The sequence below is a fragment of the Carassius carassius genome, chromosome 6, assembly GCF_963082965.1.
Source record: "Carassius carassius chromosome 6, fCarCar2.1, whole genome shotgun sequence".
Classification (NCBI taxonomy): Eukaryota; Metazoa; Chordata; class Actinopteri; order Cypriniformes; family Cyprinidae; genus Carassius; species Carassius carassius.
This window is the reverse complement of record NC_081760.1, coordinates 35,900,637-35,915,218: the sequence shown is the minus strand read 5'-3', so window position 1 is coordinate 35,915,218 and position 14,582 is coordinate 35,900,637. Positions and strand designations below refer to the sequence as shown.

Sequence of the window (14,582 nt, the reverse complement as noted above, 5' to 3'; positions counted from 1 at the left end):
TTCTCCTTCTCTGTCCCTATCTTTTATTCCATACATGTGGATATATGTATATTGCCTCAGGAGTTGAGTGATGATGGTGGTTGGGCTCTGCGTGCTCAAGGTTGAGTTCAGTCTGGTTGGAAGACAAGGTGCATCTGGGAAGAAGTTAATTTCTTTGTGCACTATGTGCAGAACAGACTTTTCTGTGAGCGAAAGCTTTCTTCTCACACCAGCTGATAAGTGTCTTCAAGGTCATAACAGAGGAAATTTCCATCCCTTTTGCTTAGACCTTGGAAGTGTTTCTCTCAGCTTTGATAAAGACAATATCTCTGCTCATTTTGATCATCTCTCTCCTTTATCAACTTCACACTGCTTGATTTCAATAAACAAACTGGCCTATCACATAAATGGGCTATTAAAAAATACAGAGTGTATAACAAAACCTGGCTTCTACAGGTTTTATTGTGGGAAAAATGTAATTTATATTTTCCCTCCATAGTCTGGGTGCTGCAGCAAAGTGATTTATAATAAGAGCTCATAGGGAGAAATTCTTCCAGCTGTATTATCAGCTGACCTTCATGAGACACACTTTCTTACACAGCATCCACTTGCCCTGTACGAGCCCTTTTACAGAAAAAATGCTAGTTAAGGTATTTGCAAGCATTTCAAAGGTATTCATCATTTTAATTGAATGAATAATGTTAACCCCGAGTCATTCTAAATCTTGGATTATATTTAATCCACATTTCACGTTTCTCATAATTTACCTGTGATTAACAGTTAATCCGTTTACATGATAACGTTTTAGAGGTAAGAATAAAATGGTCTCTTCACTTCACGACTGTCCAAACTAGTGCCTGAATATTAAGCAGGTGATTGAGTGAACTATCTCTTTCAAAAGCGCAGTTTACTCCGATTCTTCCCAGCTAATTAAAGTCTCTAGTGACAGAATAGTTGAATAAACATATACAGTGCCCTTCTTTTACAACAAATACCCAGATAAGTCTGCAGTTTGCTTGTTTTGCTAGTTTTTATTCACAGCTGAGAGGAACAGAGTGACTTAATGGCCAAAGCACAAAAACACTGAGGTTACATGTTTGCTTCATGGTAATTTCTGTCTGTAGATGAGCACATCTTTCTGTTACTAAGCATATACATCTACTGTTCGTTACTAAATCTAATGCATACTTCTGCTTGTTTCAGTCAGTGCACTTTTGACCTTGCGCTGTACATCTCAAGAGACTTTCACTGCAACTTTTCCTCCCAAATGATTTCAGAGTATGGTATACAGCTACAGACACATTCTTCGTAAGTAGGACTCGACTGGAAAGCTGGCTTCTGATAGCCAATGGTCAGCAGAAAGACATCTAGATTCAGGAATGATTGGATTATCTTCAGGAGCTTCCTGGAGATGTGAAATGTGGCGTATGGTGAATTCAGATCGCCCAGCAAGTAGTAGGGAAAGTTCACATCTGGAAGAAGACTCCCTTTATGTTTACTGCATCTGTTCTCAAGAGAGGTGAAAGCCGAAGTCTCCCTCCGTATGGTCACACACCAGAAACATGTTGTCACCTTTAACCCAAATACATTCTTTAGCAAACCAGTACAAGAGCTTGAAGTGGGTGTGTCTTATGGGTGTGTCCTACTACTGTTTTGTGTCATTTGGAGCACTATACATAGGTTATTGACTCTTTGAGCTTTAAAAATATGGGAAACATAATGCATTTACTAATAAACACTTCAAACTGTAGTAGTCATAATAGTCACAATGGAAATGGAAGATCAAATTATTTTGTTATTTTGTACTATTTTAATATATATAAACAAATGTAATTTATTCCTGTGATGCAAAGCTGTATTTTCATCACCCATTCCTCCAGTCTTCAGTGTCACATGATCTTCAGAAATCATTCTGATATGCTGATTTGCTGCTCAAGAAACATTTCTGTTTATTATCAGTGCAGAAAACAGTTTTTGCAGCTTCATATTTTTGTGGAAACCATGATACTTTTTTTGTTTTCAGAAATCACTGATGACTAGAAAGTCCAAAAGAACAGCATTTAAAAATCCATGAATTTGTTAAAAGTCCATGAATATATATATATATATATATATATTACAAAAATATACTTGAATTGAAAGTTGTTTATTTTTTATATTTATTTGCACTTTACTTATATTTTATGAATACCTTTTAACTGCGCCCTTAAAGTGATCATTGTAACAATACAGTGAAAGTATACTTTCAAAGTACATTATTAAATAACCTGAAGTTGAAGTATATTTTAAATGAAATTATTTTACAAAATTTTACATTTTCTTCTTCATGCTTGGAATTCATTTATTCATTTACTTTATTCATTACTCGGACATACATTGTTTTCAGAAAGTAATAAAACAAATAAATAAAGCGAATGCATTATAAAGTGTACAGTCAAGTACGTACTGTCTATATTGCATGGTCAAAAAAAGTTCGCTGACTTTGCATTAATATTATATCACTGCATTAACATAATTATACATTTTATGGAGAAATAAAGCTGAAAAACAACAATTGGCATTGATATCTGTATAAAGCTGCATAAGTAGTTCCCCATAATCAATTTTTAGTCTCTTTCAATATTGTTTGGAAGTGGAATGACATATAGTTTTCTTTAGACCTAATAATTACACATTTCCATTTGAGTGATTGAGGACAGACAGCAAATTCATTATGAGACACTATATAAATATTGAGGATATACTTTAGCTGAACATCTCTAAAAAAAGTAAATGTTCCTCTACGCAAGCTCTTTAGCTAAAGCACAGAATCTATATGTGGTGGACGCAGAAGATGCCCCCTCCTCCTTGAAAGACACCAGGGTCATCATTTCACGTTACTACAGGAATGATCAAGAACACTGCTCACTGAAGAAGAAAAAAATAAATAAAATGCTGTTCATTTTATTTAAGCAATTCCTTTTTTTAACACCGTTATATCAGGTTTCCTGTTCAAACACGACTGCATCATGTCGAACCAGACAACTTTTTTCTTTTACTTACTTTTTTTTTTTCTTTTAAATAATGTTTTTGGAGAAAGTATGACTGTATAGAGTACAGGGCTATAGGTTATTATAACTAATTAAAATCGAATCAAATAAATACATAATAATAAATAGCCTACATTTACAAATATTTCACTGAAAAAAAATAATTAATTGAATGTTCTACTTTTTTATGGAAAGTGGTTGCAATCAATGTATTTTAGCTATATTTAAATAAACAGATCTAGTTGACTATCTCTCAATATTTTGCTTTATTTAAATGTCCTTATATAAATGATCCTCCTCAAAGTGGTTATTATGGCCTACACTAATTCTTCATTTAAAATTTACAGTTACTAAAAAATTAGTAATTGTTCCTGTGACTCAGTGGTAGAGAATTGTATTAGTAGCACAAACGTTTTTAGGTTCTTTTCCAAGGGAAACACACACACACACACAAAAATGTCTGCTAAATGTAAAATTATTATTATTGTATATGTGTTCTCCTTTTCATTTGGACTGAGTTGGTCTCCACCTTCTCTACATTAGCCTTTGAAGAAACCTTTTTTGGAAAATTATAATAGTTTATATATACATATATTAATGAACATATTGCTATTTGCAGTTCTGGTTGGATGCAAACTGCATTTCGTTGTTTCTGTACCTGTATGCTGCACAATGATAATAATCTTAATTTAATATAATCTTCAGATAGATCTCTGGCTCTGAATACATAAATGATGCTTACTCGTGTCATCATGACACTAATGACAGGAACCTCTCTATATTAGCACACACCAGTAGCTGGTTTTTATCATCACTGTGGAAAGAGAAACACATTAAGGAAGCTGTTAATGAGTGGATTTACATCAAAGCTACTGTGTTGACTAAATTGTATAATGCTAAACATTCAGATTTCATTTATTAAGCGTATCATAAAATAGAATTTATTTTAACATTTATCAACAGAGGTGAGATTTATATTTCATCACACAAACATAGAACTTTGTTATTAATTCTATTTTTTAATTAAATATGTCAAATAATAACCAACAACACAACAAACATCAACAGAACTAAAGAAGCTAGATATTGAGGTGATACTTAGTTATACCGAATATTAAGATTAAAATTTATATTAAATAAATCAGCCTGAAAGCAAAGTTATGATCATCCTTTTTTTCTCTATTGTGACATATATCAGAGTGACCATTCAAAAGAATTAGGTGATCCTCAACATAGTAAATATATAATGTCACACATTTATATATGTATTTGAATTGTTCTATCAAAAAATTACTAGAAAAAGAAAACAGCAAAACTATGTTTTGAGAGAAACAATCAAGAGCAACAGTGCACAAATTAGTGCACAAATCAGAAGGATGCAGCATGCACAGAAATCCCAAGTAGATTGGTGTGACCTTTGACCCTGCAGTGACTGAAGTGAAAATGAGGGTGGTGAGTATATGTTGGAATTTTTACGTCTCTGATAAGGTTTCGGAGCATTCATGGTTTCTCTGAGGAATTCTTCACAGCTCAACCTTTTAATTTCCCTCAGAAGACCAAGGCTAATACGGAAAGTGTGACTCGGGTCAAAGTTTGTCTGATCTGAGTGCCGTGTCACATAAATGTGGTCGAATCTGTTCCAGTCTGAGTCAAAGGAAACAATGATGCGATCTGTGTTACTGCTGTCTGATAATCCTTTGTAATTCTTTGTGATGGTGCTCAGGTTGCCCACCTCAAAGTATAGTAGATCAGTTTTAGGAAGAAGTCCACCACCATTATAGAATCGGTGGAAACCAAATTCTCCATTTGCAGGGTCACATTGTGCAGTCATACAGTCATTAGAGTCAATCTGAACACAATCATGAGCAAACCACCACAGCAAGCTCAGACCGTGTCTGGGACGGGGCTGACCAAACCCGGTCTCTTTCAGATCGGACAAGTCAAGCAGGGTTCTCGTCATGTTTCAGACAATCCTGTTGAAAAAAAAAGAAAGAAACAGGACTGGTTTTACTGAAACAATAGAGCACCTGTATTTCAAATAAGTTTCTTTTCTTTTTAAAATGAAATATACAGGGGAAAATGCAACTATCTAAAAACAAAACAAACATTTAAAGAGCATTTATAAGGAAGTTTTGGTAAAACACATTTGCAGATAATGATCACTTACACAAGCAGAAAGATCTCTTTTCTGATCCTCCAGGACTCTTGCAGTGAGACGAAGAGTCTGTGATCTGATCTGATCTGAACTTGAGAGGTGATCTGCCATAAATAAGTAAATAAATAATCACATAACTGGGAAAATCATGGTAATTAGGTTCTTAAACAAAAATGTTCTTTACAGTGTGATGTACTATACTTCTAACATAAATAATATTGGTTTAACAGTGAAGTGATAAGTTATATAAAAACATTATTAAATTAATCCAACATACCTAGCTTAAGGGAGGGGATCATCTACAGACAAGTCTGTGTGTAGTTCATGGAAAGATCTGCAAACTGAAACTGATGTTTTTCCATATCAGTGTCAGGGGAGGAGTTACACCATGGCTAAATATTTGGTTGGCAAATAGAGTGCAATCAAAAAGTCAGTCATTGAGGATTCAAATATTTACTCACACACATTCACATATAATTTGACACCTGTCAATTTCAAGAGCAAGAAACATCTACAGGATCTACCGATGAAGTGTTCATCCAAAAAAAAAAAAAAAAACCCTTATTATTATTCACTTTTCAGTTTTTTTGCTTTCATTTAAAAACTAGACCACACGCCAAATCAGGAAGAGATAATTAAAGATTAAATTGCACAAAGTTGGGTTAGAGTTTGTTCTGCTACTTATCAAAGCAACCCCAGTCTCCCTCCCAAATTAAACTTTCAATAAGACAGTAAATGCAAAAGTCAATCACTGCTTAAATAGCACTGAAGCAGGAAGTTGAAAATCTCAAAATGAACCTTGTATAAAGTATTTTTTGCAGAACTAACTTTTCTATAAGAGAAAGTCCCTGAAAATCATGCCATGCAGGACAGACAATTTGATTTACTATGAAAGAATGAATAATATTTTATCTATTTATCTATTTATGATGTTTACTATCATCAAATTAAAAAAATCCATATTTGTCACGAGGAAGATTTGAGCATTTTCAACATTAGTTACACATCACATCAGTTTATTGAAGCACAGACCGAAAAAAGTCCAGGATGAGGAACACACAGAAAATGGGCAAACAAATCCAAACCAATAATCTGAAACATGAATCAAAGCAAGCCAGGTAGAAAGTCACAAACCACATGAATAAAGGTAATAAAAACTAATAAAAACATCACACAGGCCTTTTGAACCATTTGAATAATTAATATATCCCTAGTGTAAATATGATCATCATAAACACGTGCATGTGATGCAGTTCGGTAAGTGTGACTTCTTCACTCTTTAATTTAATAAAAGCACATGTCAATCCAAATCCAAAAAATGATTAATAAATATACAAATACATTTAGAAAAACACAGAAATAGTTTCTACAAAGACTGCAAAGATGTACATATAAACTCAGTAGAGACGGCGATGTCTGATCTTAACTTGTCTGATGAATTTGAACCAATTTAGGCTTTGAATGATCCTGATGAGGCCTTGGCTGATGTGGAAGGTGGAGTTCTCATCAAAACTCCCCTGACCTAAATGATGGGTCACATATATCTTTGTAAACCAAGTTTCATTCCCGTTTGAACTGACTGAAACAACAATGCGATCCGCGTTGCTCTCACGTACATCACTGTCATAATTCTTAGTAACATAATGAGGCAGCGTGCCCGGATGGCGCAGGTTGCCCATTTCATAGTACGGAAGGTCATTATCAGGAAGAATTCCTTCTGAATTATGGAATAGATGGAAACCAAAATCTTCTAGGTTGCATTGTGCAATAATCCTGTTGTTTTCAATATCAACACACTTGTGAGCAAACCACCACAGCAGACTGAGACCATGTCTTGGATATGGCTGACCAAACTCAGTGTCTTTCAGATCGGACAATGTTTTCAGCTTCCTTGGTCGGCCCATTCTGTGTATAGAAGACAGAGTGACAAAATAGGACTAGAGTGTAAAAATTACATTTAAAATTGGTTCATTTTTCTTTAAACACACATTCAACACTCAACAACCCATTACTAATCAGAGTCTGAATGCTTTTTTTATATTGTATGTAAAACATTTTTTTTTTCTATTTGTTGAATCTACGCACCCAATTATATTTTCTATTTTACTCAATTGGCACAGAATATTTTCATAATTCTTTGCTTATTGGTGTAGTTTTAATTTAAACAACAATAACTGGTGTGACGTTTACACGATCCAATAATGTCTGTGAAGTTGATCTTGTTAACAAAAAGCAATAAAATAGACATAAACAAAAAGATACTTCACCTGTAGTTCATCCGTGGCTAGAAGGATCTGCGTCTGTGACGACTAGCAATTAGGTGTTCTTTATATATCTCTGTTACTGGGTGGTGCAAAACACAAACACGTGCTGCAAAAAACTAACCTACACACATACATTCTTCATGTTGTACTCATATCAGGGCAGGATCAGTGAAATACTTTGTGAAAGGAAACTATAGACTCCTAAAGTTGAGTTAGAAAGAAAAGGCCAGTCTATTAATAGGCTTTCTACAACTGCAGATATTCCATAGTTTAGCAGGAAGAGAGAGAGCGGCTGAATATGTAGGAAACAGAAAGTGAAGCAGACAGACAAACAGTGTGGGGTACTTTCAACAATTTTTACTCAACATGAGAGGCTGAGCTTCACCAATTTATCTAAAAATTAAAAACATACAACAATATCATTTTGACACAATCTTGGACTGATGTCAAACTTGTTGTTGCATTTTTAGTTGTTAACACATTTGAATTAGTTATAACATAAAATGTCATCAACTTTATCTCATTTTTGTGACACTGATAATGCATATTTGCTGATGTCACTGAACTCATGACAGAAACTACTCTATAGTTACACAGACTAGTTTTTCTACAGGTTATAAGTGTGTTTCTGTTGCTGTAGTGATGAAGACACACTCATCATGTGGAAAGAGAAATACAGTATAGAGCAGGACAGGTAACTGTAACTGTTTCTTTATTTCTTAATTTGAAAATTGTATAATAAAATTAAATGAATTTCCTCTCATTACTATTGTGGTTATTCAGTCATTTTTATTTGCTTCATAAAATATAAAATGTAAAATGCATAAAATGTAAATCAATTATATTAATTCAGTTATTGAATAGGAAAACTCAAATGGGAAGGTTCAATAACACTCACAGGCTCGACATTGAGCCTCTGACAATATTTCAGTCTTTACAAAACCGATTCCAAAAGTTGGGACACTGTACAGATTGTAAGTAAAAAAGGAATGGAATAATTTACAAATTTCATAATATTTTATTCACAATAGAATATAGATAACATATCAAATCTTGATAGTGAGGCATTTTGAAAAAAGGAGTTTCTCAGAGAAGAATTGCAAAGAGTTGGACGTTATCATCATCTACACTTTCAATGGTTTCTGGAGGAACCCTTTTATTTTTTCCTGCTATTGACATTTTTTATGATTTTAAAAAACAAACTGAAAAAATAAAACAAATGCCTATAAAACATAGCTATTGATAAGCAAAAACAATATCCATAATCCATAATAGTCAATACTGCACATCACAATCCCATTTATGGAAACATCAGTGTTAACATTGCTATAAACAACAACAACAACAAAACATTTACACCTTGGTAAAATTATAAACAAATAAATGTGACTCTATCTTAGAACTTTAAAAAACATTTCATGTACCTAAAACAATGATACAATTTAAATTAATAAATTAAAATTCAATTTTAGACACAATGCAATTAATAGTAACATTTTCTTTCCTGTTCTAAATAGTGGTAACTGATTGGGAGAATTCACACAGGACATTCTAAGAAATTGATAAGCCTCAAGATATAATGAACCAGTTTCTCAGCAGCGTAAGTTGTTATAGTTGAGTAAACTTCGAGAGCAGTGAATGGGAGAGTATCACAAATATATTTTTGCATTCTCAAAATATATACTCTAAAGATAGCATTTTCACAACTTTCAATCAAAGGAAGAAAACTGACAGAGACTGATAACAGCAGTCAGAAGAGAGAACAATGTCAAATTTAGCATCCCTCCCAAAGACTCTGGATTTGAAACACCCTTGCATTAGCTATTTTTCTTTTGTAATTTGATACAAATGTGATATAATACCAAGTATAGTGTTATAAATGCACATCATTTTTTTTAATCAAAATATTAGAAAATTGTGAGGATTTACGATGCTGAAGGCCGCTGAAACGCATCATCAGTCTTGTGCAAATGGTCCATGATCTCCTCCTGAATGGCCAACACATACACCAGAAGAATAGTGCGCTTTAGTGTACTTTTAATTGCTTTTCTGTATAAAGTTGAACAGAACATAGGCACTCATAGTAAGGTGAACTCATGTCGGCAGGTTCATCAGCAAGAAGCTCCTCACCATCAGGAAAGTCTGCAGTGCTGCTCTCACCAAATGGATCTCGAGTTATTACCACAGCTGTTCTGAGATTATGTGTAGGCTGTTCACTGAAAAAAAGAGTGATTTACATAAAATTAAATAACAAAATATTTACATTTATTCATGAACACAGGTTTTTTTTTTAATTATCTTAAAAATGAGGAACACCACAGGAATTATTTTTGTCATATTAGTGCATTGATTAATGGCTGTGGACTAATTAAGTGTGTATAATGTGTGTGTGTGTACACTACATATGTATACACACATGGACAAACTCATACTTACCTCATCATATACAGTCCAGGACAGCAGGACCATCATGTTACAGGAAGTGCAATGTTAGAATTTCTCTGAAAACAATAAAAAAAAGAAGAAAAAAGACCTGTTAATAAACTAGAAATAATTGAATGTTTTATATGGGTTTCTGGTGTGTCTCTGCAATTGTTCACTTATTTACACACCTGCACAAGATGGGGTATGTCCAGAGAGGTCTGTTTATTGTCAGCCAGCATCAGGCATCAGCAGCTGTCTGTCCACTGCCTCACAGGTGTCCACCTCAGAGCCACATTTCTTTATTAACTGAAGAATAAAAAAGATACATAAGGGTAGTTTTTTAAATTGTTTAATTCAGTTCAGTGTAACAGTGTATAGGCTACAGTCATATAATATTGGATTAGGCCAAGCTGAAACACTTTTTCAGTTATTTCTGTCACAGTTCATGAATGCACCGTCTCCAGCTGTATTCATGTTACGTCATGTTGATTGTTTCATGCAGGTGCATCTCATTCCAACTGCCTATTTAACACCCTGTCTTTCGTCTCTTGTTTGTCAGATCGTTGTTTGAGGTCCTCCGTGTTAGATGTCTGTCCTGATCCTCATGTTCCTGCTCTTGCTTGTCTCTTGTTCGGTCGTCTCTGGATTGTTCCTCTCTCACACGGATTATCTTCACTTCTCACGGATCTACCACCACCGTCATCTCTACCAGCGCACTCAACCCACCTACTTACCAGTCTGTGCTGCCATCGAGGTCCCTGCGTCACTCTCCAACCTTCATCCATCTCATCTCATTACAATAAACTCTGTCAACTTGCATTTGCCTCCTGTCTTCCATACCAAACCGTTACAATTTCAATGTCAAATAAATACTTAAATACTGACATAGTGCTGCTCTGTGAACCCTTTGAGATTTTTAGAGAAGTCATACTGGATTTTCTGAGGAGAGAAAATGATCAAAACCAGTTTTATGTAACGTTAGGGGAGACCGGGGACAGTTGCAACACTTTTTGCATTTGGCTCTGTTACTCGGAGATGGTTTGGATTAGACAAACCAATTTTTTATACAATATACTTACATCTGTCTGTTAATAGTCTAAACCATTTAAAGATTGTTCCAGAATCTACATTTTTCACATTTTGCATTTGAATGTAAGGAGTCAGATGTTGCAACTGACCCCGCGCCCGGGGACAATTGCAACACTGTTTGGGGATGGTTGCAACATGTTACAAATACAATATATGTCAGTTTTAGCTAAATGATTATTATCAAATATTTATTCATCAGCTTTGATTAATGACAATTATAGATTTTTCTAGATGAATAGGCCTTATGTGCAGATGTAAAATATTCAAAATGATATCAAATACAGTAGGCTTTTAGTAAAATAAGAAGAATGGAACGATTTGTGAGGCAATTAACTTTTATTTAGCCTATTGTCATGTAAAACATTTTTTTTTTACTATATTTTTTATTACATTTTTCATTTTAGCAAAACAAAGGTTTACAATGTAATGTCAACATTATAACTGCATCTTGAATCTACTTTAACGATAACTTTACAGCAATAACTCTCATTTTAACAACTGTCAAAACTGTAATATCAACAATAATATAATACTCTGGATTCAGTCAGAGTCACAGTTGTGACATGTGTACACATCACCTCCAGGGGTACAATCCTTGTGTGCCCAGGATTTACAGCTCCAGCACTGTAAACAGACTTCCCTCGACTTTGAATAACTCTCGAGACAAACGATACAGAATTCATCTGATTCTGATTCAGGCATTACGTTCTTCAGTTTTTTGCTCTTCTTTCCCCCTTTTTTTGTAACTTTTTTCTCTCCAAGTCTTTTTTTTGTCTTCTTGAGAAGAATGTTGTTCTTCTCGATCTCCAATGCTATCTTTTCTGGAGTGTCAGTCAGAATGGCAGTGGAGCGTCGTTTTCTGCCTTTGGTGGTCATTTTTCTGGGCCCTGCTTTGGGATGTGGCCGGATAGCCTCTGGAGAAAAGCAAGCAGGTGAGGCTGGCGGAAGAGACGTGAAAGCTTCAGGTGAGGCTGGCGGAAGAGACGTGAAAGCTTCAGGTGAGGCTGGCGGAAGAGACGTGGAGGCTTCAGGTGAGGCTGGCGGATGAGATGTGGAGGCTTCAGGTGAGGCTGGCGGATGAGATGTGGAGGCTTCAGGTGAGGCTGGCGGATGAGATGTGGAGGCTTCAGGTGAGGCTGGCGGATGAGATGTGGAGGCTTCAGGTGAGGCTGGCGGATGAGACTTCTCAAGAACTTTGCTGAGATTGTCAAAGAATTTTCCTACATTCACCTGGTTAAAGCTGGATGCTCTTGACAGGCTTGTGGCTTGTGGACGTCTAATTGAGAGACTGGGGTTCCTCTTCATAAATCCTGAAAACCAATCTGCTCCAGCCATACTAGTCTCTCTCCACTGCTCAGGAAATTTGCACCCATAGTGAGTGGCCAGCTGATATGCAAACCTCCTAACCTGAAATAAGTGTTAAAAAATGTAAAAAACATCCATCATATTATCTTTAGGCCTAATTCTATCCTCTCCCTCCCTCTCTGTTTTCAGACTTCTCTCTCATATTAATATGTCCCTTAATAAAACAGTCTTCCCCTAATTTCTTACCTCTTTGGGACATAACCCAAAGTATAGGTCAGCTGCCTTTTGTAAATACTGCCTGACGGTCTTCTCCTGTTCATCTGTAAACACTCTCCTGCTGCTCCAGTAGCCAACACTTGGTAACTTATCATGTCCCTCTGCTTGCAGTCTCCCTCTCTTTTTGTGGAACCTGTACAATGTGGTGTGACAGATGGCAAACTCTCTTGCCACTGCCCTGACTGATCTGCCTTCATCCTTGATAAGGTTAGAGGCTCTCTCCAAAATATGGAGTGGGACCCCTCTGTCTGAGACTCTCTTCCTCACTCTGGGCATACTGAAAAGAAAGATAAATATATGTATATTTATAGGTAATTAAACTATTCACTGTGTCCTCCTCTGCACATAAACACACAGTTGCACCAAAGCATGGCCACAGACATCTGCACACATGCGCACACACACATAAACTTGATGAACTATATTATATTTAAGTAAAAACTTGTGTGCAGATGAATGAAAAATTATGAAAGAACTTTTAAAATGTTAAAAATACCGCTATGTGGTCTGTTTTTATATTTATGCATTGTACGGGGACAGTTGCAACAGTTGGTTTTTTTTTATTTTTTTTTTTTAGTTGCAACAGTTGTTGCAACTGTCCCCTTACATGTCAGCCATGATAAAACCTCATGTGCTAGCTAAACAAGGTGGCATTGAAACATGTTAACCGTATTAGCTTAAAGTTAACATATCACTCATTTAAACCATATAGGTTTGAACTGAATCACAAAAAACAATTACAGCATTTTAACAAAAACAAAGCTCAAGAAAATAAATACTTTCATACCTCAAAAACAGTTTTTTTTTTAATAAATCCTGGAGCAGCTCAGGAATCTCCTTGATGTTTCTCTGCAAGGGAGGGGCATCCAACTGAGCATGTGCAGTGTGAGTGTCATCACTCTAGCTTCTTTTTGATTGGAGAAAAATGACATGTTGCAACCATCCCTTGTTGCAACTGTCCCTGGTCTCCCCTACATTATGTGCAAATGACTCGAAAAATAGGCTAACGTTACATGTACGTTAACATGGATGTATAACTATTTAACAAACGTAAACGAGAACAATAATTTAGAAAAGTTAAAGAGTTACACTGAATAAACGTAAACATCATGTGTAAACCTAACTAATAATTTTTGTGACCTTGTGTTTGTCTCCATTTCGTCCCACAAATTACATTAGACTCGTAAGCATCGCGGCTAATAAATTAATGGTTAAAACAAACATTTTAAATAAAAAAACATACAGTTTAATGTGCCAGTGTAGGAATTAGTATACAAATAATAAATCTGTGTATTTATTTTGGAGCCTTTACTCACCTTGCACAGCGGTTGTTTCTTTCTTTGAGGAAAGGAGCCGTTACTTCTAGTTCTTTGTATTTGAAATCGCTCTTGCACGCACACGCGCGCGAGCAAACAGCAGGAGCTCGAGGATAGAGCTGTGACGTTCGCGAACGAACCGATTCTTTTGAATGGCTCATAAACATGAACGATGGGAGCCGAGTCGCGGCTGGAGGGGAGCCGTTCTTTCTGTCGTTCTTTTTTCCTATGCGTTTCACACAGATGCAACCCTTTATAGCGTGATGATATTAGTTATTAGTTGTGCACGCATCCTTCACGTGACTACTCCAGTGGAAAAAAACCCTGCATGCCTCTGTCATTGGGTAGGAGCGTTGAAAAAAAGCTGTTTTGCACAGACATTCATTGCAGCCCACTTTGTTATTGTTCATTGACTTGAAGTGGCTGATGTCCTATTTGCAAAGTTTACAGTAGTAGTAGTATGTATACATTTCCATTTTATTTATTCTAATTTTATCTACTTTAAATATTTTTTGTTTTCTATCAAAATGTTCTTGTGTGATAACAATGTTCTTGTGTGGAAGTGTTTGTAGTAAAAGCTGTTTTGCACAGAAATTCATTGCAGCTGGCTTTGTTTTTGATGTTTATTCGTGAGTAGCTATTGTATGAATAACATAAGTCAACGTAGCTTTACACACACACACACTTTGTACTAAAGGTAAATCCAAAATAGTGATGTCACTGTCTAAGCAGAGGGATTTGTGCA

General features: G+C 35.4%; 1 long non-coding RNA gene across 2 annotated transcripts; it reads right to left on the bottom strand.

The window, feature by feature from the left end:
• Positions 1-8,894: 8,894 nt before the first annotated feature.
• Positions 8,895-13,884, bottom strand: LOC132142025 (uncharacterized). Of its 2 annotated transcripts, XR_009434006.1 has the most exons (6): positions 13,838-13,884; positions 10,737-10,790; positions 10,040-10,157; positions 9,864-9,928; positions 9,558-9,636; positions 8,895-9,415 (listed from the first exon to the last, which is right to left on the bottom strand). It is a non-coding gene; the product is annotated as an uncharacterized LOC132142025 (long non-coding RNA). The 2 variants fall into 2 exon arrangements; XR_009434007.1 differs by lacking the exon at positions 10,040-10,157 and having other exon boundaries at positions 13,838-13,877.
• Between the last annotated feature and the right edge of the window lie 698 nt (positions 13,885-14,582).